Source organism: Corvus kubaryi, unplaced genomic scaffold (assembly GCF_017639235.1).
Source record: "Corvus kubaryi isolate FWS band 111438036 unplaced genomic scaffold, C.kubaryi_AGA036_p1.0 130, whole genome shotgun sequence".
In the NCBI taxonomy this organism is placed as follows: Eukaryota; Metazoa; Chordata; class Aves; order Passeriformes; family Corvidae; genus Corvus; species Corvus kubaryi.
Genome location: NW_024580665.1, coordinates 2,933,606 through 2,958,260, shown reverse-complemented (window position 1 = coordinate 2,958,260; position 24,655 = coordinate 2,933,606). Strand labels below are relative to the sequence as shown.

General features: G+C 37.0%; 1 protein-coding gene across 2 annotated transcripts in view; it reads left to right on the top strand.

Moving 5' to 3' along the window:
* The window catches only part of TENM1 (teneurin transmembrane protein 1), an 829,870-nt gene that overhangs the window by 306,494 nt on the left and 498,721 nt on the right, over nucleotides 1-24,655 (top strand). For both annotated transcript variants that reach the window (XM_042028501.1, XM_042028513.1), the window contains one exon: nucleotides 22,992-23,096. The gene's annotated coding sequence lies outside the window, so the exon portion shown is untranslated. The remainder of the gene's footprint in view (nucleotides 1-22,991; nucleotides 23,097-24,655) is intronic.

Sequence of the window (24,655 nt, the reverse complement as noted above, 5' to 3'; positions counted from 1 at the left end):
TCCTTTTGGAGACTTCTAAGACATTATGGTGATGATAGTGCAAAGCTATCTGATTCAGATATGATTGTGTTACAATAGTTTATTTCTCAACAGAGGAGATTATAAAAAAATACTTGAAAAATTTAATTAAAATATGTTCTCTCACATTTAATACTGCCTAATACTTTTAATGAATCTGAATATTCTTAATTGCTTCTGTAATTTTTGCCATGTGTAAATAGCTAATTAAAGTATTAACTACCATCAAATGTAGTCTAGAATTAAATATATAAATGTTCTGTCACTGATTAAGAGGATTACATGAAAAAGTAGTCAACTTTCAGGTATGAATGCTTTCTGACTGCAAATAAAGGCACATTAGCTGTAGTAAAAGGGGAAGCAGATGAAGGAAGTTCATGCAGTTTCTTACTGAGTTTATAGTTTCCTACTGACCCAGTGCATATAAGACTTTTGTAGCTCTAGCGGTGTTTAGAGAAGTTTGGAGGTTGTTTGAAACTTCACCAGTTAGTTACAGTCCTTGAGGGACTGCCTGTCAATGGAAAGTGCTGGAATGCAATATATTCAGCCTCCTTTACTGGGTTTCAAGGACCAGATGGTAGGGGACATAGTTATGACCTACATCCTCTGAGAAAACTTCCTTTCTCATTTCTAGAGTCATGTGAAAGGTACAGAGAGCTCTTCTTGCTCCTGGAGGTTGCACTACAGAATAGCCTCATATTTGTTTGTGAGCCAAAAATGGATGGTGACAAACACTGTGTAAAGGCTGAAGGAGAATAATTTGACCTTTTCCTCACGATCAGCTTGGGAACACCATCAACATAAATTCTCCATAAAGATATCCTCTGGCATAACTGTCTGTTGTAATGAGATACAATCCAATAACCTCTTAGCTTAGACCAACCTGAACCAGTAAATTCCCGTGAGTGTCTCTGTAGTGTGCTCTTTAGCCATTATGACTCTGGAATTAGCTCATGCTGAACTAATCCATCCCTGCCCTGTGGCATGGAGTTGCCATAATCAGGAACATAAGGGAATCTCTCAGGTAATCGGGTGTTGGGATTTTTTAATCGGGCAAAAGTAAAAGCTGCTTTTACTATAAAGACCTATAGAAACAATTTGCTGAAGGAGGCCAAACCAACCTTTTGATTTCAGTTTCCACTGGGATTTGATTATTCTGGGAGTACAAACGTCAAGATTTTCAGAATTTTCGGTCATTTCACAAGGTCTTTATGTTACTTATGACAACATTCCCCCCTTATAAACCTGTGCACTAGAGATAATCAAATGAGATGTTTCAATATGGTGTGCTGTTATTATTTTTTGCTCCCCTGAAAGGCTTCTATAGATAAATTAGACAGTTAGCTCTTTTAGCAGACATTACTCCCAGTGGTTCTTCTGGGTTCTATTTCAAAAATAAGATGGTGAAGACTCTTGAGCTGGCAAAGCCTCAAACAAGTAATGAAAAGCTAAAAAGCTCCTCTCTTTAAAATAGCCTCCAAAACTGACAAAGATTTCTTACAATATATAGAAAAATCTCATCAGGTTTTGTCTTCCTTGTCTCGCATACAGTACATTTTGCCTCCTTCATGTATGTTCCAAGGGCTTTTCTATATCCTTTTTCCTGTTAACGTGTCAGATAGAGACTGGGTTAGGTGCCTTTTAAACTTTTTTTTAGCGGAAAACTACGCCAAGAATAGAAGAATTTCACTTCTTATTCTGGTAGTACTTTCATGTTATCTGAGTGCTCCCAACTAGGAAACATTATTTCAGGTGCAGTGCTCCTGGGAAATCTTCCCAGTTATATGAGTATTTGCCATGGGTAGACCTGCCTCTGTTAGTGAGGTGTGGCTTTTGGGAATCAGGTAGTTTGCATTTCTGTCCTCTGGTTTAGAATCATTAAGCTCAGCCTCACATTTTAGTTTTAGGGAGATGAGACCCAAAGAATAACATTGTAATGTTTGTTGCAGCTGATTTTTCCTGCAGCGTGTACTCACTATCTCTAGGTCCCCCCCAGGAAGTCAAGGGAGCAGTTGTCTCTCTGTCCTCATCCTGAACAGTAGACTTCTTCCTAGTAGACTATATAAACAATTCTATGGCTTCTTCTGGCACAGAAACAACATTTCAACTGAGAATGGTGTCCAAGTTGTGGTGGGTTGGTTTGGTTGGTTTCCCGTATAATGCAAATCAGGAGTAGTGGCATTAGAAAGTATCATTTGGCTCATTAAGTATTTTGTTGCTGCTCAACTATTAAATATATTTTATGGCTTTGTATGTTTAACTGATGTAGGCACAAGTTACAAACAGAAAGTTAATATTATGATTAAACTTTTATATAAATCAGCTATTCTAATAGAAAATTACCAGTCTAATTTGACTAAAAATTGTTCTGTTCTTAAAACCATACTGAATATACCAATGGATACTGCACTTGAGCTTTTGAAATCATCCCCAGAGATTCTGGAAAAATTGCATAAAATTTTAAAATTTCCTTTGTTTTCATTGACATTTTGACTTGATTAGCCGAAATTATAATATCTCCCTGAAGCATGGGTAATTGTATTCATGTCATTTTTACTTCGAGTGGTGGCATGTTGCAGATCATTTTTTTTATTCTGTAGCATGTTGGCATTTGTGGTGTCAGAATCACAGGATTTAGTTGATGTACATTTATGAACTTATTATTTCTGGCATCCTTTAGAGAACTGAACTACCTTCCAAATCAAACAATTACAGTAATCTAGCATGAGACCTTCCTTTTCCTTTCGCAGGTCGAGTGTGGGTGCACTGATGGGAACCATAGGCAGGTGTATCTCCGCTCTATGACTCCCAAATTTTTGGTTATGGACAGCATTAAGAGAATGATGCAGGTGATTGTAAGAGAAAGAAAACCTCATGAAAGGGAGCTGAATGTTCTGCTGCAGAACTGTTTATGACCCAGCCTCCGCCACAAAGCTCTCATGGCATACAAGGGAAAAAATGGTTTCCCAGCTAGTCACTGTCTGTATTTCATTTTGTTGCTTTCTGACTTAGTAACCAAGGTCTGACTTACAGAAATACTGAGGGGTGAGAGCTGTGCTTTGAAAGTATAAAGTGCTGTAACAAAAAACACTATTATGGAAAGTGTGGTCCCACATTCTCAAATTCTGCATCTAAAATGAAAATACATTTTGTTTGCTTGATGTTTTATGTGCCTCATCCATAAAATGGGAGTAATATATTTACCTGGAGCTGGTATGGAAATTATGTTATCTCTTAATTAGAAGCCACGTATGATCATGTAAAGAACATGGGTCCCTGGAAACAAATTCTGTCTGTCTGTGATAATAATTGGAGCTGAGTTCTGCAGACTTTTTATTTTAAAGGTTGTTCTTTAAATTCATTGTTTTCTGACACATCACCCTTCTGCCCTCAAAGGTCGAAAGTTTATTCTTAAAATCATTAAGCACCCTTGATCAATTTTTTTTTTTCCACACAGTGTAGGAAATCAGCCGACAATACTGGTTACTTTTCATTCTCCTCATAGAGATGAACCTTAGAACTTGATTGTGTGTACGTAGATTTAATGAGCAATTACATGCCTTCTAACTTTGGAAAATAAACTGTCTCCTAAATCAAGTGACAAATACATACAAAATACATGGAAAGGAGAAAAACAGAAAGAAAAACTACTTTGCCACTTAACTTCCCTTCCTGTCTGATGCAGCCCAGGTTTAAGGTGCTCCTTTTCCTCTACACAATAAGAGTTTGCCAGTAAAAAGCCATTTGGCAAATCAGGCAGAAATGTTCTGCACATGTATCTCTGTAAACAGATATTATGCAGGCTGTTTTAAAATCACAGTGAGAATCACTAAGAAAATCCTACTGATGCTAATGCACTAACATTTACCAAAAAAATCCAGTGATAAAACAGCAGAGAAATGTGTCAGAGGAATGATGGATTCCTAAAATTATAATGATGTCCAACTTGTCTCATCTTCTTGTCCCATTTTTCTTCTTTCTGTCTACAGAATGCAGTGAGAGTTTTGCATTAATGCTTGCGAAAACCATGGGAAATTCAGGTCAAATAGGCTGACTAGTAATTTGTAAAGCCCAACGAGTGTTTGACAGCCCCAGATATTTAGCTTATGTTGGTGTTGTGTTGAACATCTCCTTAAACTCTTGCAAAGACTTACTTCAGAGCTGGAGAATTGTTTTGGGGGGTTTCTGGTTTTTTGTGGTTTTGTATTTTTTTTGGTGGAGATTTTTTTTGGTTGGTTGGTTGTTGTTTGATATTTTATTTTCTCTCTTTTTTAACATCTGAGAAATTCTTCATCTCTGTAGATATATAAAATACTGTTAGATTTGAGAGATTTTCTGTCACCACATAAGTCTATTAAGTGCGTTATTTATTTTTTAGTTCTTTGCATAGGTTAATCATATTTGTTGATGATTTTGTTAAAGAGCAATTCTTTAAAACTTAAATTTCACCCTTATTTTTTTGCTTATTTATGCAGAAAAAAGAAAAATCTAAATCTTGGTTCAAGATCAGAGAAATTCTCAGTTTCATGTTGGTGGTCAAGGGTGTAGGGTAAAGTGCATTTGTTCTTGGTTAATGACACTGTGGATATAAACAAGTTCTTAGTGAGGCCAAATCAAAGCTGCTTCCAAAAAATAAGCATACAACTTATATAAACATATTTGTACTTAAATTCTTTGGGTGACACAGTGTTGTTTCAGGAAGGAACAGCTCATCTGGTTTTGCATGTGGGGTGGCATTGAGGACATTTGGAACATGCTTCACTGGAGTGCCAGAAAATGACCCTGGGACATGAGGAACATCCATCTGTCCAGAACGTTTCTGATAGTGTTTTGGAAACAGCTGAAGTCGTGGAAGATGTTCAGCTGATTTTAATTATCAGCCTCTGGAAATGAGGAAGCTATAAAGAGGAATGTGTGAAATGAACAACAGGAGAAAATAAAAAAAAGACAAATGTCTATTGCTGCAGCCTGGCTACGCTTGCACCTGCAACATCCTAGTGATTTCAGTACTGAGTACAGACCTTCCTCTTCTGTATAATATCCAGGCTAATTTTGGAAATAACCTTTTTTTGTTCTTCAATGCATCCTTGGAACTGGTGTCCTAGACTCTATATTTCAGCATTTCCTTGTGTCATCTGGCATATAACAGTTGAGATGAGGGTGATGCATCATTTGCTTGGCTGGAATTAGAGAGTAAGTTAATTAGATGTGAGAAGTTTTGTCTTTTTGTAATAGACCAAAAACAGCTGTAGAAGATTAAATTACAGTATCACTGGAAAAAAAAAACCAAACATGGTTTAAATCCAATTGTGCTCCATGGTTAAGAAATTATGTTTAGAACTACAGTGCTGTAATAAATTCAAAAGTTTTACATCATACGTATATTAAGAAGAACAGAACCATAGAATTGTTTAGCCTGGAAAAGATCTTCAAGATCAAGTCCAGCTGTTAACTCTGCCAAGTCCAATGCTAAACCACATCCTCAGGTGCCACATCTACACATATTTTAAATCCCTCCAGGGATGGTGACTCCACCACTGCCCTGCGCAGCCTGTTCCTGGACTTGAAAACCCCTTCAACAAAGTTATTTTTTTCTAATATCCCATCTAAACCTCCTCTGACACAACTTGAGGCTGTTTCCTTTTCTTCTACCACTTGTTACTTGGGAGAAGAGACCGACCCCCACACAGCTACAACCAGCTGCATTTTAACTTCACTCACCCCAAAAGCTCTTTCTTTTTTTTTGAACTACAAAAAATCAATTTGCATCTTGCCATGAGATGTGTATGGAGCAACCTCTGAGCCCTTGTGGTCTGAGCTGTGCTCTTTGTGGGTTCAGCAGTGTAGAGGAATTTTTTACATAGTTCTGTAATTGATATCCCTGCAAATATAAACCTCACCTGTATTCACATTTCATTGTCGGCTTCAGACATCTACTTCTTCTTTAAAAGAATTTATAACATCAACTTATTTCACGTTACTTTTTAATCTTCTCACATCTACAACTTCTCTGTAGGGCAGTAGGATTGCGTGAAAATTAGATACCTAATATTTGGATTTGTACAGCCTACTGTGAGAGAATAAAAAAATTCCAACTGAAGGAATAGCATACTTGAACAAGTGGAGGGTTTTGGGGTTTTGGGGGGTTTCTTTGGGGTTTTTAAAATTTTGTTCTGTTGGGGTATTTTTTGTTGGGTTTTTTGTTTGTTTGTTTTTTGGGGTTTTTTGTGGTTTTGTTGTTGTTTTTGTTTTGTTTGGGAGTTTTTTGGGGTTTTTTAAATATAAAGGCCCTTTAATCATGTATTTTGGTGATTCTGGAACATTTTGCTCCCCATTACCCTACTATTTTTAAAGTAATTGCCTTAATTAAGATGGAAAAGGTGATTGCCTTATTCTTCTGTGAGCTGACAGTTACAGGTGACCCAGGAAAATTGACCTTGTTTTCCTTCCAGGGAGATTTAGCTATGGAGCTGCTGCTTGCTTGGCTTTGGCATCGTGTAGCCTGGCAGGCTGCAAGCTGCACAGAGGCCGCTGTACTGAACTCATACTGTCTTATACAGAAACTCTGTCTACCTTGAGTGAATTGGCCTTAAAATTAACCAGAGGTACAGGACTGTCACAGAAACAGTCCTAACTTACCCAATATCTATGAAAAATGCTCCTTTTAGATACTTAATTCTTATGGTTTTGTCACATATGTCACCTTTGTGCATTATAACTAAAAATCTAGATTGATATCCCCCTCCAAAGGCCTTTTTTAGCCTGGTGTAAAGCTTAAAATGGAAAGTTTGGAGTCTCTGTAATCAGCCCATTTGAAGTTCCACATCTGAAAATCCAGCAAGTGAACCACGCTTTAAACACTGATACATTTCGAATTTTAATAGACTTTATTACAAGCCTTCAAATTAAAATCTGTCAGGAGAGATAAAAGGTTGGGGATTCGGATTCAAAGGGACTTTGATTAGACATAAAGGTCAGCAATGGTGGCAAAAAGTCAATGCATCTAAATTAAGCATAAACCTCTGGAAGAGAATATGCTAATCTTTCATGTAAAGTACTTGTCAGGCTGATCTTGGCTCATATCCACAACAGTTAAACTATTTTCTGTGATGAAATTTTAACAAATGGTAATCCATGTGTAATTTGCCTGTCAAGTGTGTGCCATTTGTTTTTACAAATGTTAGATTTTAACTGCTAAGGAATCATATTATACTACATAATGTACTTCTGATTAAAGATTTTGTTTTAGAATCTTTAGCGCAGTTTTTAACTGCAACTTTTTTTCCTTGGGAATGTAAAATGCAAATGGCAGAAAAGAAAAAAGAAATAAAATCAAAACTCTAAATGTCATTGCTTTGTGTAAAACTAAGTGTAAATGTATAAATTACTCTTTAATTGAGCAGCTACTTCAGGAGCTTAAAGTTGTAGTAACTGTTAATATTTCTGAATGTGAAATTAAGATTCTGCACTGTTAGTGAGAAAACTCATTAAGGACATAAAAGGATGACAGGATGAAAAAGGATTTACATTTATAGAATCTTCTGTAAAATTATGAGAAGTGACAGGCTCATTTTTTGATGCTGAAATCAAGGTTGCATGTCTAAACCACAGTGACACTGTGGCTAGATTTTGCATAGCTGAGAACTAATAGGAAATTAATAGAGTGTAATACAGGCCTATTGAATTCAGTCTAACTTTGTAGCTTTGATGTGGAAGAACAGAAGGCATAATTTCAGCCTTTGTTTAGTGTGCTGGACAGATAACTCCACTAACATCTAAGTATGGTCAGGATTAAAACTGTGATGGATGGCACCACAGCACATTCTTGACAGCTTTTCTGTTCAAATACAAATTTCTGTCACAGTTCCAGAATGTTTGAAGGAACTTTCAGAGATGAAATATTGTAGCTGCAACAAGTCCAGTGTGAAGCTGTTATGCTTTGAAAGGAAAAATAATTACAAACTGTACATCTCCTAGGCACATATCTGTATTAATAATGCATAGTAGTAAATACACTGGAGTATACTAATGAAATGTAATTGAACACAGAAGTTTTGGAAACCGTAAGGTTATCAATCTGTCAAGAAAAGTGTCAGTGCATCTGTCTGGTTTTTGGGTTTTCTACCTGTTTTAGGCAAATAAGTATTTTGGAAAGTTACTGTAGATCCTGATTTATTCTACCTTTCATAACATCTCTTTAGAACATTTTCTTGAAGTTAAGATTTTTTTTCAAATGTTCAGCAATTTCTGTATAAAAAAAAAAAATTCCCTTATGTCCCCTTAAGACAGTCACTATTGCCTCCAAAACCTTTGGTGAAACCAATGCTTTTATTAAAGCACTCTGTAGATGGAATATTGTCCTTATTATAGCAGCAAAGTAGGTCAGAACCTCACTGTTTGACAGATGTGACATACAAAGTCCCTACCTTCATATTAGTCATGAATAAAATGAAAAAGAAGCTGATTAGTGCAGGAGAATGTCTGTATTTAAAGAGCTAATACTTGTAGTGATTTTCTTCTTTGTGCTTAACCGTTAATTGAAGGAGAGACTTAAACTTTATCCCATTGCAACTGATTCCCACACAAGCACAGGGAGTCCAGCTGACACTGCAAATGGCATAAAGCTTTGTAATATGAGCCATTGATTTAGCACAATAAGAAAGAAAATTGGACTCCATGAAGTGAGAATAAATTGTCTGACTGCTGAATGTGTGTCATGAAATCTCATCTCTTGCTCATGTGTTGTCCATGGGATGTGGTCGTTTGTCAGCTTCCAAAGAACTCCCAGTTGTCCTCTGGTCCTATTGTGCTCTGGGCTACCTCAGATATCTCAGCAGAGGTAAACACAGCTGAGGTTGCTGTTCATGTTGAATAGTTTGTGGTCACACTTGTCAAATTTAACTATCAAAGAACTCAAAAGTGGGGCAGAAATATCCTAAATGTTTTCAACCGCACTATATGTACATGTTTGAGATAACGTCAATGAAAGTATTGTTCCGTTTTAATCCAAGTACTTCTGTACATCATTCTAAAGGTAAAAGCATAGACCCCAAATACCTAATAAATGGGCAATTAACCTGTCTCCTCAGTGAAATCTTGGCCTTCTTGGAATTTATTTATGTATTTCTAAATACGGTTGCTAAGTGGGCCCTGACTGTGCTCAGAGCAATGACTGTGTGCAGTCTCCTAAAGCAGTTCAGAACAGAGGGACCACCTCATTTCACACAACGCTGGCTGCATCCTTGCTGCAATAATGTACTGGTTTTATTTATTCTTGGCTTAATCTGTCAATCGTATAACATTTATACCAACACTTGGGATCCTCCCTATAAAAGTCATCGGTTGAAGAAACTGCTCAAGAAGGCTGAAAAACTGCAGTACTGAGAATTTATTGTAGTCAAAAATACTAGTAGTTATATATAAAACAGGATAGGGGAGTGGCAGAGCAATGAATAGATATGAAAAACATATTTTAATATTTAGTTTTAATAAAATGAGGATAATATGACTAGGATGTAGTAGATCTGTGTCTCAGTAGGGCCTGAAAGCAGGAGAAGCATTTTAATAGTAACTCACGTTAGGAGTTGGTTAAGCCATGAGAAAGAGCTAAGCAAAGAAAACTCACCTCTCTCTCCCTTATTCTCCAATTCTGTCAGTTTTGTGCAGTCTGCTGTCTCTCCCTTGTTTTAATTTAATACATTTCTTTGGATGTGTATTTTTAAAACAGAAACAATCCAAGCACACCTTTCTAAAGAAAGAATTGAAAAACAATACAAAACAAAAAAAATCTTGTTCTGTGATTGAAAATATGAAATTCAATCTAAGCAACCAAAGCAACATGATTTTCTGGATGGTGTTTCTAAAATTCAAAATATTTTGGTTTGACTATGTCAATTTCCGAGGAGCCTCAACACATGGTTCCTTGGCCATGGAGCAATCTGCCTGGTGGGTCTCCCCCAGACCCATCCCCATGTCAGTGCCACACGAAGTAGTCAACCAAGTGAAAATTTTGGCTCTGTCAAAGTTGTCAGGAGAACTTTCCCAGCGAACTTCCTGGAAGTTGCCTTAGTTGGGAAGCTATTCAGTTATTTATTTAAGTTCAATTTTGGACTAAAACATCAAGTAACACAGTTCCCTGCAGCTCAATTCTGTTCTTTCAATTGACTCCTCTAACTCCTCTCCATCCTTTTAACTGAATGTTTGTAGTCATCATTCCCCATTTTCTGAGGAAATCAGTGTTGTCTTACATGACCAGAAACTTGTACTTTTTCACCAAAGTAGAGAGAAGAAACACATTGTTATCTGGATTTGTATGCTGGATAATATCTTTACATTAGTCTCTTTAATGGAAAGGACTTTCAGGCTTGAATACTTTTCTTAATACCATATTTTATGGAGAATGTGATTCTTTAAATAGTCAGGAACCTGGACATTAAGATTTTATAAGTAAAATGAAAGACCTTAAGCTTCATTTAGCAGAGAAAGAGCTGCAAGGGGGCTGTTACCTGGCTTGTGGTTGTGCACGTCTGTTGTCCTTGTTTGAGTTTCCATCACAGGCCAAGGTCAAGAGCTGTCTGGAATAGGGAGTGAAGAGTATGGTGTTTTGAAGTATTTTTTAACTTGAGCTTATTTAGAAAAAATTGCAAGTTTAGAATATAATTCTGGCTTACATTTAGAAGTGTGCTATATTTCATCAGATTTTGAATGACTGACCCAGTGTGCCTTTCTACCAATGTTTAAACAACAGCCTGAGCAATATTTCAGTCTCTAAGATAACAAAGTTCAGGAATGAGTACATTCCTTTGCTCCCCAAGACACCTGTAATAAGTAGATGACCTTTAGCTTGAGGAGAAAGGATTGCTGGACTCTCAGAGCATCTCACTGGTGTCAGGTTTAGTCTTCAGGACCACTAGCAGAAAATTGTGCTGGTCTGTCACAGCACCTTCATCCAAGGCATGCTGAGCAGCACATTTGATCTCTGGCAGCAGTGAAGGCACACATCAATATTAGCTGCTCTCTTCCTCTCTTATTGGTTTCCAAATAATCTGGAAGCAAATGAGTTGTGTTTGATACCAAAGCACAAGTATGAATTTCCTTGTTTTATTTCTTTTCATCTCATCTTATCCTCTCTGAAGTTAGAAACAAACTACTTTACAAAAAATGAAAAGGAGCTAATACCAAATGCATTACAGGTATAACATTTATGAATAAAACACTTATTTTGTAAAGCTTTTGCTTTGTGAACCTTGGTGGTATAAGAAAACATAACCTTTGGTATCTTCTTTTCTACTATAGGAATTGGGTAGCATTGTGTGTTTGGGCTTGCATTGTCTTCTCAGAATAGCATTGTGACTAAAAGTCACCAGTAGAATGAGAGTAAAGTTCTGTAAGGAAAATATAAAATAAATAAAATCAGCTTCAAACCCTTAGAAGTCCTTTTCTCAGCATGGTAGATGAATGTGTGCACTGACCCATGCAGCTGGTGCTTGAGAGTGTAGCCTGCTGAGGTGAGAGTCTGTTCATGTTTTAAGGAAACACAATTTCTCATCATAGCTGTGTTGCTAAGGGATAGCTCATATTTCTCGTATTCTCTGTCAGATTTCAAAGACCAACAGAAAAAAATGTTGCATTGTGTCTCGGTATTGCTTGTTCATGGTGGAGAGTTAGGAATGAATTACAAAAGCAAGAAAAACTTTAAATAGACTTTACAATACGTAGCTCAATTCCTCTCTTGAGATATCCTCTACACTCACTTAGTAGTCAGCGGTGTTTTCCAGATTTCAGCCCTTCTCCTTAAACCAGATTTGGTGATTTCATGTTAAAGGAAGCTAATTCAGTGGCATATTACTGTCTAAAGTCATCTGTTTTCTACCTTGCACCTTGGTGTTCCTTGTTCTCTTTTTTCCATGTTGGTAGCATGACTGATCCAACGGAAAAATAACCCTGAAAAAGGTAATGTTTCATCTCAGAAGCCAACTGACTCATTTCTCCAGAAGACATGGATTGTCAAGGAAGAGCAGAATTGTTCCCTTCATCTTCAGCTCAGTGTTAAACTGGTTTAGAACCAGGCTGGCTGGAACTGCACCTGCAGAAATAATGAGTCTCAAACACCACAGTGGATGTAAATAAAAAAATCTTTTATATACTTCATTAACCTTATAAATAACCTGAGAAAATAAAAAAAAAAAATTATCAATTCCACTTGGATGAGCACATAAGTAAAATACAGGTGCCCCAGAAGTAGGAGGAGGGCAGTGGAGCTTTCCCACACTGAGGAATGCAAACCAAGGTTGGCATGTGGCTGCCCTCTGGTCCTCCCCAAGGTTATATAACCTGGGATTTACTAGTGGACTAACATGGAAAAAAAGTAGCATTAAAATCATGTACTGTGTAAAAGGAGTTTAATTCTCCATCTGATATCTTTAAGATACCATATTAATAATTTAGCTGAGTTTTAGTAGCCTTTTCAGTTGTAGCCCACTAATGACAAGCTTGCTTTCTAATGCTTAACGCCTGCTGCGCAAGTGGTACTTTTAACAAAATACATTTGCTGCAGGCTCTTTGACATGGCTTCACACTGAGATAAACACAATTAGCATGAGCTATTTAAAATGCTTTTCTCTTGTGCTTGTTTATAATTGGTCTTTTAAGATCTATTTTTATTATTAATTTTAAGGAATGTGTAACAGATTTGATAGCACAGTGTTATTCAAGTGTTTTACTCTTGAGATTTTCCTGGGTAATCCTCTGTTTGTAATAGCATATTTATATACAAAGATTGAAGAACTGACCAGATTGGTCCTTCTTTTAACATGCTGTACCATAGAATGTATTGTAGCAGACCAGGGAGGATGATCCAAAGGCATGCAGGCAGGCTAGCTTACATAGCATAAAAATTTCATTAGAAAGTATTTCCAGTGAATCCTATTTGTATAAAAGGCCTCATCTTTTCTATATGTCATATCAAAATGTCTTTTAGTAAAAATAGTCTTGCAAAGAATGTCTGCTGAGGGGGGCTGTACTGAATATTCATAACATCTGAGTGTGTGCTGAGACATTTTAGAATAAATATTTTTTTTTAGGTTAACCTAGTTCAGAATGTTATTGTTAATCTTCTTTACATCCTTTCAGGCAGCCTGTGTAAGGAAATTTTCGAATTAAAAAAAGAAAAGAAAGAAATGCTGTCCTCAGTCAGAGCCCACACTCTCCAGCTCTCATTAAAATCAGTGGGAGTCTTCTATTGGCTTTGCCGAGAGTGGATCTTCTCGGTGGGGTTTTGGAGGGGTAAAGGGAAGAACATGCCTCAAAAAAAGACAAATGTCTGTAGAGCCCTCAAGGGCAAGGCTGTTGTAAGGTAGGTTTTGTCCTCTTCTTTCCAGGCTGCCACTTCTGCTGACTGATTGAAACATCTCTACCTGCTTTCCTGGCTTTTTGCAGGGTTTAGTCTGAAAGCACAGCCCTCGTGGCAGCATCAGAAGGGAGACTGTTCCTTGGATGGTCCTCAGCCTGTGCCCCTGGGCAGGTGACAATTATAATGGCTTTTTAATGGTTGGATTTGAAAGAGGCAGTGGGCTGATTTGATAATAGGCAGGTCTTCATCTTAAAAAATGAGCATAAATTGAAGCTGTCTGGTTTAGTAATTGAAGTACAGTAAATATTCTATATTTGCTTTTCACAGCCTTTCTGCCCAATGGATCCCACAGCTGTTTGTGAGCAGTTCTGAAAAGATCTATTCCTGGATATAAGTAAACTGCTCAGCCTGACAAATGACACAGGTGTTGGCTGGCTCTGTAGGGGCTGAGCATTGCATTTAGGAGCACCTGTCTGAGTATCAGCACTGATTCTGAGACTGAGCCCATCGAGACAGACGGACTTGTTCCATTCTTGAGAACAAAAAACACTGTGGTCATTTGGCAGATTGTGCAGCATGGCAGGAGGGCTGACGGGACCTGGGAGGCTGGAAGCTGGAGGGCTTTTAGAAAAAAAGCCCTGCAAACTGTTGGGACTATTTTGATGGTTGAAACTAAAAAGAGTACACCAAGAGCACATCACTGCAGAGACCAAGTCCTCAGCCATCATGGCTTTCTGACTTCTTCAGGGCTGGTGGCAGCATCCTAAATTATGCTTCCCTAAAGAGACTTTCAGAATGGATTTCCCCATAAATCAGACCAGGCCATACTTAATACACATAAGGCATTGCAAATGATGGATAGTTGGCTTAGCTTTGCTTTGAATGTTATCTCTTGTGTCCTTTGCTGTAACTGAATTTGTTGCCATTAGTTTTGGACTACTGTAGCAGGATCTGTGGCTCAGGAAAGGGTGAGAAAACAGTGTATTCTGGGGAGTATGTCAGTGGTAGAAACCACTGAGAATTGCTGGAGTAGAGAAAAGGCCCAAAGGAAAGGATGTCCCACCCTCCTGCAGTACAGGGGCATGAAAAGAGGGAAATCAATTTGGTTTGAAACACTGTTTCATTTGTCACACACCAGTTTTTTACCACCAAGACTCCATCCACTGTCTTATTTTGAGGACCACTGAGTCCTCAGTGCTGTGAAAATACTTGAGTCTAAATCCCTTGGTTTGAACCCTGAAATTATTTTGATGCATGCCTTCTTTTATCTCTGCTTTCATCTAGCTTTTTGAAAGTGAAAAATACACAGCTGAAACATACCAACTACCGAATAGTGGCATTACCTGGTTAATTTTAGTGACTTGATTTTGGAGGATCTATGATAAAATATAGCACCCAGGGATATTTATCCTAGTAACTTTAAACATGTCCTGGTTCTTTCGGTCTCTCTGATATGTTGCTGTGATGGCATTAGTGGAACCATATCCTTTGCCTGGACACTGAGTCTTGTATTGTATAGAGACTATTGAGATTTCAGAAGAAAGGTCTTTTTAAAAAGAATTTGTTGGTATAACAAAACAAATTCATTTTAAAAAAAATTAAAGCATGTTTTTGAGTGTTATGTAACCATCAGAACTGGTTTCTTTAAGAGATCTGGTTTTGGACTAGTCAGGCTACTGAAATCCTACTTTCATTTGAACTCACATATCTGGGATGTCTAAAACATTTAAATATTTATAGCTTTGAAGGTTCACCAGGTCTATAATAAGCACAGGAGAAAATAAATACATTATGCAAAGGGTGATTAGTTTTATCACATAGTCTTCTATGGGGCAGCTGTTTATTTTTCAGTGTTCATTTTCTTGGATCAGTCAGGTAGACAGCTGTTCTTTTAGGGCATTTTTGTTAATTTAAGTAACTTCTTTGAATTGCAAATCTACCACCAAATTCACTTCTAAAAATTCAGCCTCCAGCTCATAATTATATCATCAAAAAAAAAATCTTTAGATCAGTAATTCAAAAATATCTACTTGTCAGAGATATTTCAAACAAATGTAAAGCATACACACTCTAAATCATCTGATACATCAATGTCTATATGAAACTGAATATAAAATGTCCAGGTCTGCTAGGTTTCTCAAATAAAAAAAATAATGTACATTACGTACATTCCCACAATCCAACAGCAAGCTTGAAATACTGTTGTCTCATATATGTGACTTCGTAAACACTTGTTAACATCAATAGGCTGTTGCAAAGAGAGAAATATGATAAATGGGTAGCCTGTAATTAATCTTTTTATTTTTTAAATTGCCTTGGATTTTTGCCCTAGTCCAGAGGACCTGAGGAGAGTTATAGGACAGGGAAAGGAAAAGAGTACTGCAGAGTGCGCTGGCACTTATCAGGCTGTACAGGGACAGGGCTTTTTGTGCACCGGAGCTGTCAGGAACAACTGCAGTGGAGAAGAACTTGCCAGTGTAGTCACCCATAGAGTCCTTGGTCTTACAATAAATTTGCTGGAGTCAGTGCATGACTATTCAGATACGCATTTTGTATTCACGCTCTCAGACTTGTGCTATAAATATTTGTGTCCCTTTCAATTCATGTGAAAACATAGCTCTCAGCTACCATAGTTTTATGAGGGCATTACTGGAATGTTGCATGGAAATTAATTCTTTGTATTGCAAAATGTTCAGCTACAGAAAACGTAATATTATCACTCCAGTAGATGAATCATAGTCGGTGGTGTAGGCACTTATGCTGAAATTGCCTCCAGAAATTTATTGACTGACATATTTTGACCATTCTGGACCAAACTGTAGTCTACTAAAACTGCAAGTGCAAAATAATTTTTGTTTCACTGTGAACCCGAATTTGTTCCATTATGAATTGGTTACTGACCTAGTTTGTTCTGAAATACCATCACCTGGAGTGTCTGCTCCCAGCTCAGCCCATTTTGTAAGGTGCAGTTTGGGACAGGGATAAGGCTAAGGGGTGGTGGGGCTTAGGAGGGCAGATTTCTTGGCGTAATTACACCCATACCATGTGGAACATGAACATGAGCAGGAGAGAAGCCAGACATGGGCAGTGATGGTGAGTGTTCTGTGAGCTTCTGGTAGTACCCAAAGTGTCTCTCAGCAGCACTTTGAATCAGAGCAGGGAATGGGGTTTTGTTCATTTTACAAGATGTTTTTCTCATTCGGAGCTGTTACTGGTATATAAAGGAAGATTATCGCTACTGAAATTTTGGAAGCTGGCAAGAAAAATGGTTAGGTCTAAATCAAACAGATGTTTTGATTGTAAAAACGTAAAAGGAGTAAGTTTTTGATATATTTGGCAAATGCAATTTCATCTCTTATGTAATTAATAAGCTTTCTGTATTTATTTGTTAGGACTGGAAACTTTTGACAAAGTGCACCAACATTTACTTGGATACTTATCATTAATACATGTCTACCAATACCAGTTGTTTTAATTTTGAAGTACTTGAAATATCAGAGCAAGTGAAGATGTTGTTGTGATGTAAGTACAAATGGTGTTGCACTAAATCAGTAGACTGTTGTACCCACGGTTAATTGTAAGATTGTGACTACTATATCTAGGTAATTAATATGCTAATTAGCTAGTTTAAAGATAAAAGGGGTATTAAAAGAATGCAATAAAGAGCTTGTATTTTTCTCTTTTTCTGTGCAAACACAGCTCCCTGCAATAACTTAATGAGGAAATTTCAAAGGAACAAAACTAACAACAAATGAATTAGAAACTTAACTAAGTAATTACATGGTATTGCTGAGACCTTTTGGGTAGGGACTAGCATAAATATGTATTTAGATTGTCATAACAGCAAATAACAGAGAGAATGGGAATACTAACAAAGAAACTTGTTGAAATTTTGTTTTTATGAAGCAGCCTAAGAAAAATTTGAATTATATGGTTATTATTGAAAGAAATTACTTACTGATAGTAATAAGATTGAAAATATTACTAAGGTAGAAGGATGTAAGCTCTTTGAGGGAAGAGAGCAAGGTGCTACTCTTTTTTCTTTCAGCCAGCCTTTAATGTATTAGTAGAAAAGGGATTGGTGTTCAAAAACCACAACCTACGTTTGTTCAGCATCCTGAATTTTGAATCTGTTCTGAGGGCTGGTTTTGATCTGGCCCACAAAATTAATAGAAAACCTCATGTGTGGCATTGCAAGAGAAAAGATCCTTAAGCACAATGAAAATATGCCTTAAATTGAGTCTGAAGACCCATTATGGGCTAAAATATGGTGTAGAAGATTTCAGAACAAATTAAGGCAGGTCTTTCAAGAGAGAGGATAAAAGAGAAGAAAGTGTAAGAAATCAAGAATTTTTGGGTTGGAAAAATGCTTTCAGAGCTTTAACTGCTTTATCAGTTAAATTTCTTGTCTCTAAACACTTTTTTCTCAGTTGGAGAAAGCCCATGTTTGAAGCCTTCTCCTCTGTCAGGAGGCCACGCAGATTTAAACTTGTCAAAATCGACACTCCACTCTAGAGAATGCAACTTGAACTAAGCTGTACAGCCTCATCTGACATCCATGCTTGATAAAGACAAGACCACTATCTATTAATCAGATTAGTTTGTTACTAATGGGCTTATTATTAATACAAAAGCACTATTATAACTAATTTTAAAAGATACAAACATACAAAAGGAAGCATGCAACAAATCTTCTGTTTTCTTTTGTATTTATATAAACAATATAACAGTAACAAAAAAATCTAGCAGCTGCTAAATGAAAGCCAGAAGTTGGCTTAAAGAAACAGTAAATACTACTCTGAGAATAAATAATATCAATTGTAGGACTTACTATCTGAAGAGATTGCTTTTTTAATACTAAGGTAAAGCATCTTGGACTTTTGATTTAAATTTAAGCCTTATCACATGATTTATAATGAGGAGCAGCAAGAGTGATTTATTCATAGTATCTCAGTATTGATAACTAAGCTGCATTTGCATTAACAGTGAACACTGAAATAATCTGAACATCACACCTCTCCTCCAAAATGAAGAGTCTCTCCTTCTTGTTCTCAGCAATTCAGAGCAGGGATGTGTCTCTAAAAGGTGGAATTTTTTCAAAATTGTTGGAATGATTTGGAATCCCACTGGTACTCAGTATCTAAAAGCTGTGCAATTCAATCCTCTGAATATTTAACTGTCCTGAAGTCAACATCTAAATTTAGTTAACGTCAAGTGGATTAGGACATCACACCACTAAACAGATTCCAACACAGTTTGAATGCAATTTTCTGATTTGATTGGTCTTTTAGTTTGTTAATTCTAGTAAGAAAATGTGTAAGATGCCATATATTTTTGGTCTTTTTTGCTAAGGAAATGAGGTTTATGCCTCATATCTATCTGTTTTTTTCCCTGGTAACTTTAAAACTATTTTTAAACACATTTCATGGAGAGAGAGAGCTCACAAAGGCAGTGAGTTCCCACAATGTGACAATCCTCAAAGCAGTTTAGTTATCAGCCTTCCGGGGTTGGGTGGGGAGCCCCTATCAGCAGCCTTGTATCTGTTTCCAATGAGGCTGTAGTGTGTGTGCTCTTCACTAAACACCATCTATTGCATCTGGAGAGAAATGAGATCAGCATTTGCACTTGGAAAGTTTAGTCCAATACTATTTGGGAATTAAAAATTAGGCTCTGAACCAGACTTCATCAGTTTTCTGTTCAAGATATTTCATGTTTCAAATACTGTGGTTTTATGCTGGGTCAATCTCATTACTTTTTAAAAAGAAATTGTTAAAGATAACTTTGGATGAGATGAGAGCTCATGTAAATTGTGTGTATACACACACATCCCCCATATTATAATGTGAGCTGCAGCTGGCTTTATATCTCTACAGACAGTTAACTGTAGAACTATCAAAAAGTAAATAAAGGGAATTCACAAAAGTGGAACAGACTCTGAAGCTTAGGAAAGAATATATTTAATTAAATACATCCACTTAAAAGTCAGCACTACATAAAACATAAAGTAGTCCAGGTTACGAATCTCAATAGCTTTGAATAAACTCAGACCTTTGCTACAGAGCCAAGTTAGTTAGGCCCAGGTGTGGCATTGGATAGGAAACAGCCTGGGGGAGAAGACTTCTTCTTTAATAAAGAACCATATTCTATGTGGGGTTTTATGTGGATTTTTTTTTTTTTTTGTATTGTAGTTTTCTTTATCATTCAATGCTATCAATTTTAAATGGGTACATTTTTAAGCTTTGGCCTAATATTATTACAAAAAATGGAGCTCTAGTTAAACCTTGTGGCATTTTTATGTCACCCACAGGCTCTCTCTCGTTTGGAGTTTGTATCTAAATTACTGGGTTTTAAAATACATCCTCTGTATGATTTCAGCTATACTTCTGAATGACTGGCATGTCTTAAGTGAAAGATCTCTTGTCCCCAGTGGTGGTTAAAGTCAGAGCTGTCGTTTTTGAATTATTTTATTTCATGAGCTTTTAATCATACCCCAAGGACATGTCAAGCTCTTGCATGCTCTTTCTTTCAAGTATATTCTTTCACAAACACAGGCTGTGGAGGAGAAGGTGTCATTTCTTCTCTTGTTCCACTCCAAGCACATATTCATCATGGTAGGGGAAACTTATAAGAAATCTAATATCATAGTAAATTGCAATTTGGTGAGGTGTGGCAAGCTTTCAAAGGTTCAAATTTTTGGTGGTTGTAATATAACAGCTAAAGCAGCACAGAATGTGTTTGCAGTAAATCAAGCACTGCAGTCACTGTCTAGATAAATACTCTATTTGTTAGTTAGATGGAGTTAGTTGCCCTCAAAATTATCTTTGTGACATTTCTGTGAATGTAAATTAATTTGAAGACATTGTGAGGTTTGTTCACCACTTTATTGAATTTTCTATGCCTGAAGCACCAATTAGTATATTTATAGTGAAGCTATTGAACAATTTTGTTGGTTTTTTTTCAATTACTGTTCTCATGGATCCCAACCGGAGTGTTCCTGTGTCTTGTATATAGCACAGCATCTGAAGGGTTCACGTATTTTCAGAGGGGACCTAACAGCTGGTCTGTCCTGCTTTTACTGCTCAAGATAAGATATTGTCCTGTTTCTGGCAGGTTTTGCTACAAAACAGTAATGATGTCTATTGTGATTGCTGTTATTTTTGTATTTGTTATTTTATAGCTTCATAGGTAACTAAATATTAGGTGGGGATTCAGTAGCTGAGTCTCATTTAGAACACCAGGCTCTAAAATTGCCTCCTATGAAACTTCAGTAATATCTTTGAATGGCTGTGTATTGAATGACTGACTTAAATGCTTCTTTGTGCTAAAGGGAGCAGTGCTGCTTAGAGAGCTTGCAGTTTGCAAGACATTTTTGAAATGAACACAGGGAAGCACAGTAGTTGTATTTAAAATTATTTATTGATGGAGGAGTAAGCGAAAGAGTGATATTTGGACCAAGAATTGTTTTCAGGTAGAAATAGCCTGTTTTCCCCTCGAGCTCATTTCTGAATTTCAGGAGAAAAGACAGTCTTATAAAGCTCTAAAAATATCTGAGGTTGAACTGCCAGTGGTGAACATTGTTGCTTTCTGTCTGTAGTACATTGGAAATCCACAGGTAGGTCCTTAGCTGTATGTTAGGACTTCAGCTTTGTAGCTGACAGTGTAGCCTGCTTCTACTTTGGGTTCCAGCTCTATGTAAGTTAAAATTCCTAGTACTCGTGCCAGCCTTCATTTAGGCGCCTTTGAACTTAATAAAGTGACATCATCTGTCTCTTCTGCATTGTCTCGTAGGCTGAGTCAAGGTGGACATACCTGGGCAGTAGAAGAGGTCTTGCTAACACAGGAGCCACTAGAACCGTTGGGGAGCATGATGCAGACACTGAGCTGAAAGAGTGTGCTCAGATTTGCCTGAATGAGGTGATTACCAACCATGCCTCATCAGCTGGTCTGCTCTGGCTCCGGCACAGCCTCTCTGCCCATCTGTGCTGCAATCCCCGGGCTTCTGGGAGAGCATAATGGGGCAGATGGGGACCATGCACAAGATCTCATCTTGTCTTTGCAGGTTTTGTTGACACAGTCTCTATGCCATGCAAAGAAACTGCCTCTGCTTTCCCTCTGCAGCAGCTTTGCAAGCGACTGTCACATAGGCATTGTTGTGCCTTTAGCTAATCAGTTCTGGAGAGGAAATGATGTACTAGATAATCTCAGCATGGACCGTTTATATTATCATCATCTTGACCACAAATTACCTCTTCATTCTAAGAAATGCTTCTGATGCGATGCTTGAAGAGACATTTCAGTAAATTTGTTCTTCAGAAAATAAACTTTAAAGAAAAATATTGCTGTCATAGTCATAGACATGTTTAGTCTTTAAAACCCACATAGCATCCTGCAGTCCTCAATTAACAGACAATAAAAAATAAATTCAATACCCATACAAACCATCATCATGCAAGGAGCTTTTGTAAATATATGGTCTTACAGCAGTTTGAAGTGCCACCTTCTGCACAGGCTTTAGATATATTTGCCACATTAAATAATACCAATGTATGTAATAGAACACACTTAATGATAACTCCTTGCCTACTACAGAATGCCTACTGAATTCTAGTGGCCTAGTGTGACTGAGGTCATGGTACATAAATCTGATTGTAATCCCAAATTAAACTTAAATATACTTGTTGAGCAATAACAGCAAAGTTGAAAAATGAAACACAGACTTCTCCCCGAAGCAGCTTTGAGAGCTTGGAAAATTATGGCTCTATTGGCTGGATTAGCTGCCTGGGAAGTTATTCCTGGTCCATTAAAATAATTGTATTAATGCCATGCACTATGTTAGAGTCTGGTCTTGTGGTCTTTTGAAAAACAAAGCATAATTCTCTGACAAAAATTTTAGAGATATTCTGTGATGCACCTGCGATTTTTTGTACCATATGTCTGAATAAAAATTATTAATGCAGAAATATCTTATTTGCAGAAATAAGCAAGTTACTCATACTCTGGGTACCTTTATTTACTTGGTTATTTGGTTGTCGCTTGCCCAATGCTACAACTTATAACCTTTGACTCTCTAAAAAATTGCTTTTATGCTTTACTTTTATGGAGGTTTTTAAGTTTAGAGCCCTTTCCAATCTTGAGAGAAATGAAATTTCTTTCAGTATCTTTTGTCTTGAAGTGTGAATTGCTTAGCATTATGACTTGATTGCATTTGAGTCATATTGCTGTATAATGGTTGTTCTCTGTCATGCATTCATGGGGCAAAGAGCAGCGTAAGAAAACAGTATTTGGAATGCTATACAATGGGAAGATTCTTGGGTTTTACAGAAGAAAGTGCTTTTTGAACTTAAAGCTTAAATCTAGTAAATTCTGCCATTACCAATCATCAGTGGACTACTTCTCCAGATGAGAACTAACCCCATCAGCACTTGTCAGCAGCTGTGCACAGTCCCCTGAAATCTTCTGTTAATGATTTTATTTCCAACGTGGTTTGACTAGCAGGTTGTATACCTGCTGAAATCAAATACAAAGAAGTATGGTAAAAGCTGCCTAAAACAGGATACATGAACTCTGTCTGCTAGTAAAATTAAATTATTAATGGTTTAATTTCTTTTTTTTCTTTCCACAGGATTTGAGGTTCCAATTAAATCTGTGTTTGGGCCATTGCTTTGCCTGCCAGTACTTAATCTTTTTCGAAAGCCTCATCACTTATCTAAAACAAAAGAAGAACGAGGTAAGGAGAAAAAGTAATGAAATGCAGCATAGCACATCTGTCAAAGGAACGGAAAGTAGCTTTAAAAAAAATCCAGGATCAATGACAGTAAGAAATTATTTGTTGAGCACTAAATGTGTTCATGTTAGGCATGTTAATTCTAAGGAATCTGTAAGTACTATTATGTCCTTGCATACACTGAGGGTTTGGTTGTTTAAGAGATTTACTGTTGATGTAGCCACAGGATACAAATGACTGATAGGAGTAGTTGCTAAGTGTACCTGTCTGTACTATTGAGTCCTTTGTAAGATTGTTTGACATCTTGATACTGAACTGTTGAATATAATTAACATTTCGGAAGTTATTTAAAATTCACTTTTGGGTCAGTCTTGATTTATGTTCTTCAAATGTGCATAATGCAATACTGGGTACTGTATTAAAAGACTTAATCTGTGTCAGCACTTAGAGCTGTACTATCCTTTGCTGTTGATAATAGATCTGTCCAAAATACTTGGAACTGACTTTTGCTATGTCACTTAGGATTGCAATAACATACAGCAAGGCAGGCATAACTAGAGGTGACAGAGAAGAGTAGTAAAGTGATTTATCCTTGACAGGATAAGGATGTAAGGCAGACACGGTTTGAAAAATATCAGCCTTTCCTGAGCTGCAAAAGTATAGCCTGCAGTGGCCACCCCTGCAGCCACTGCTGATGTGCACAAGAGAGAATGTTGGGATTTTTTGTCCACTCATTTTTTCTGCATTCTCAGATTCCTTCCCAGGGTCAAGTTCAAACTAATATTAGCTGATGCAGAGCAGGCTCAGTGGCTCCTTAATATGCTTTCACCTCAGGGTCCTTATGTGAAAACCAGCAGGTTAGAAAGTTTGTTGGCCTCTCACTTTTTCAACATAAAATATCATGTATTTGGTTTGGGAGTGTTAACCACACATCTTCTCTAGGGTTTCTCTCAAGGATGCTATTTATAGTTTTGCTTTTCAAGCTGTGTAAAGGGTGTTATTAAGCAGCTGGGAAAAAATGTTTTATCATCAGACGATGGAAAGCCATAGGCCAGGCAGAAAACTGCAGTGGTATTTGTCAGAAATAAGTAAAACTGGGTTCAGTAGGTGTGTTTTTAAAGCACATGTGTTGCTAAGGAGAGTTGTACCTCCACATCCAGAGCTGCTGATGGAAATAGCTCACTGATACAAGCATTCCTGAAATGTTTCCTAGAATTTCTATCAGAAATTACTTTTACATGTGTAGATTGTTGGCTTTGCTGTGTAAATCCTTTAGGTTTGCCAAATAGCTTCCAGGTTTCTGAATCCTGTCTTGCTGTAACTGTGTCTTACAGCACAGTTGTCTTCTAGGTTGCCCATCTACGGCATCACATCTGCTAAAATTTCTCATTGTATTGGTCTCTGAGACTGAAAAAAATGATGAAACAACAAAAATTTGTAAAATTTAATAAAAATTACTCCCTATCATTGCTTATGGCATCAGTTGCCAACAGGGTCCATCTTCAAAAAAATTAATTAAGCTTTAAATTAACTACTCTTAATAGGATTTGGACAAAAAAGCA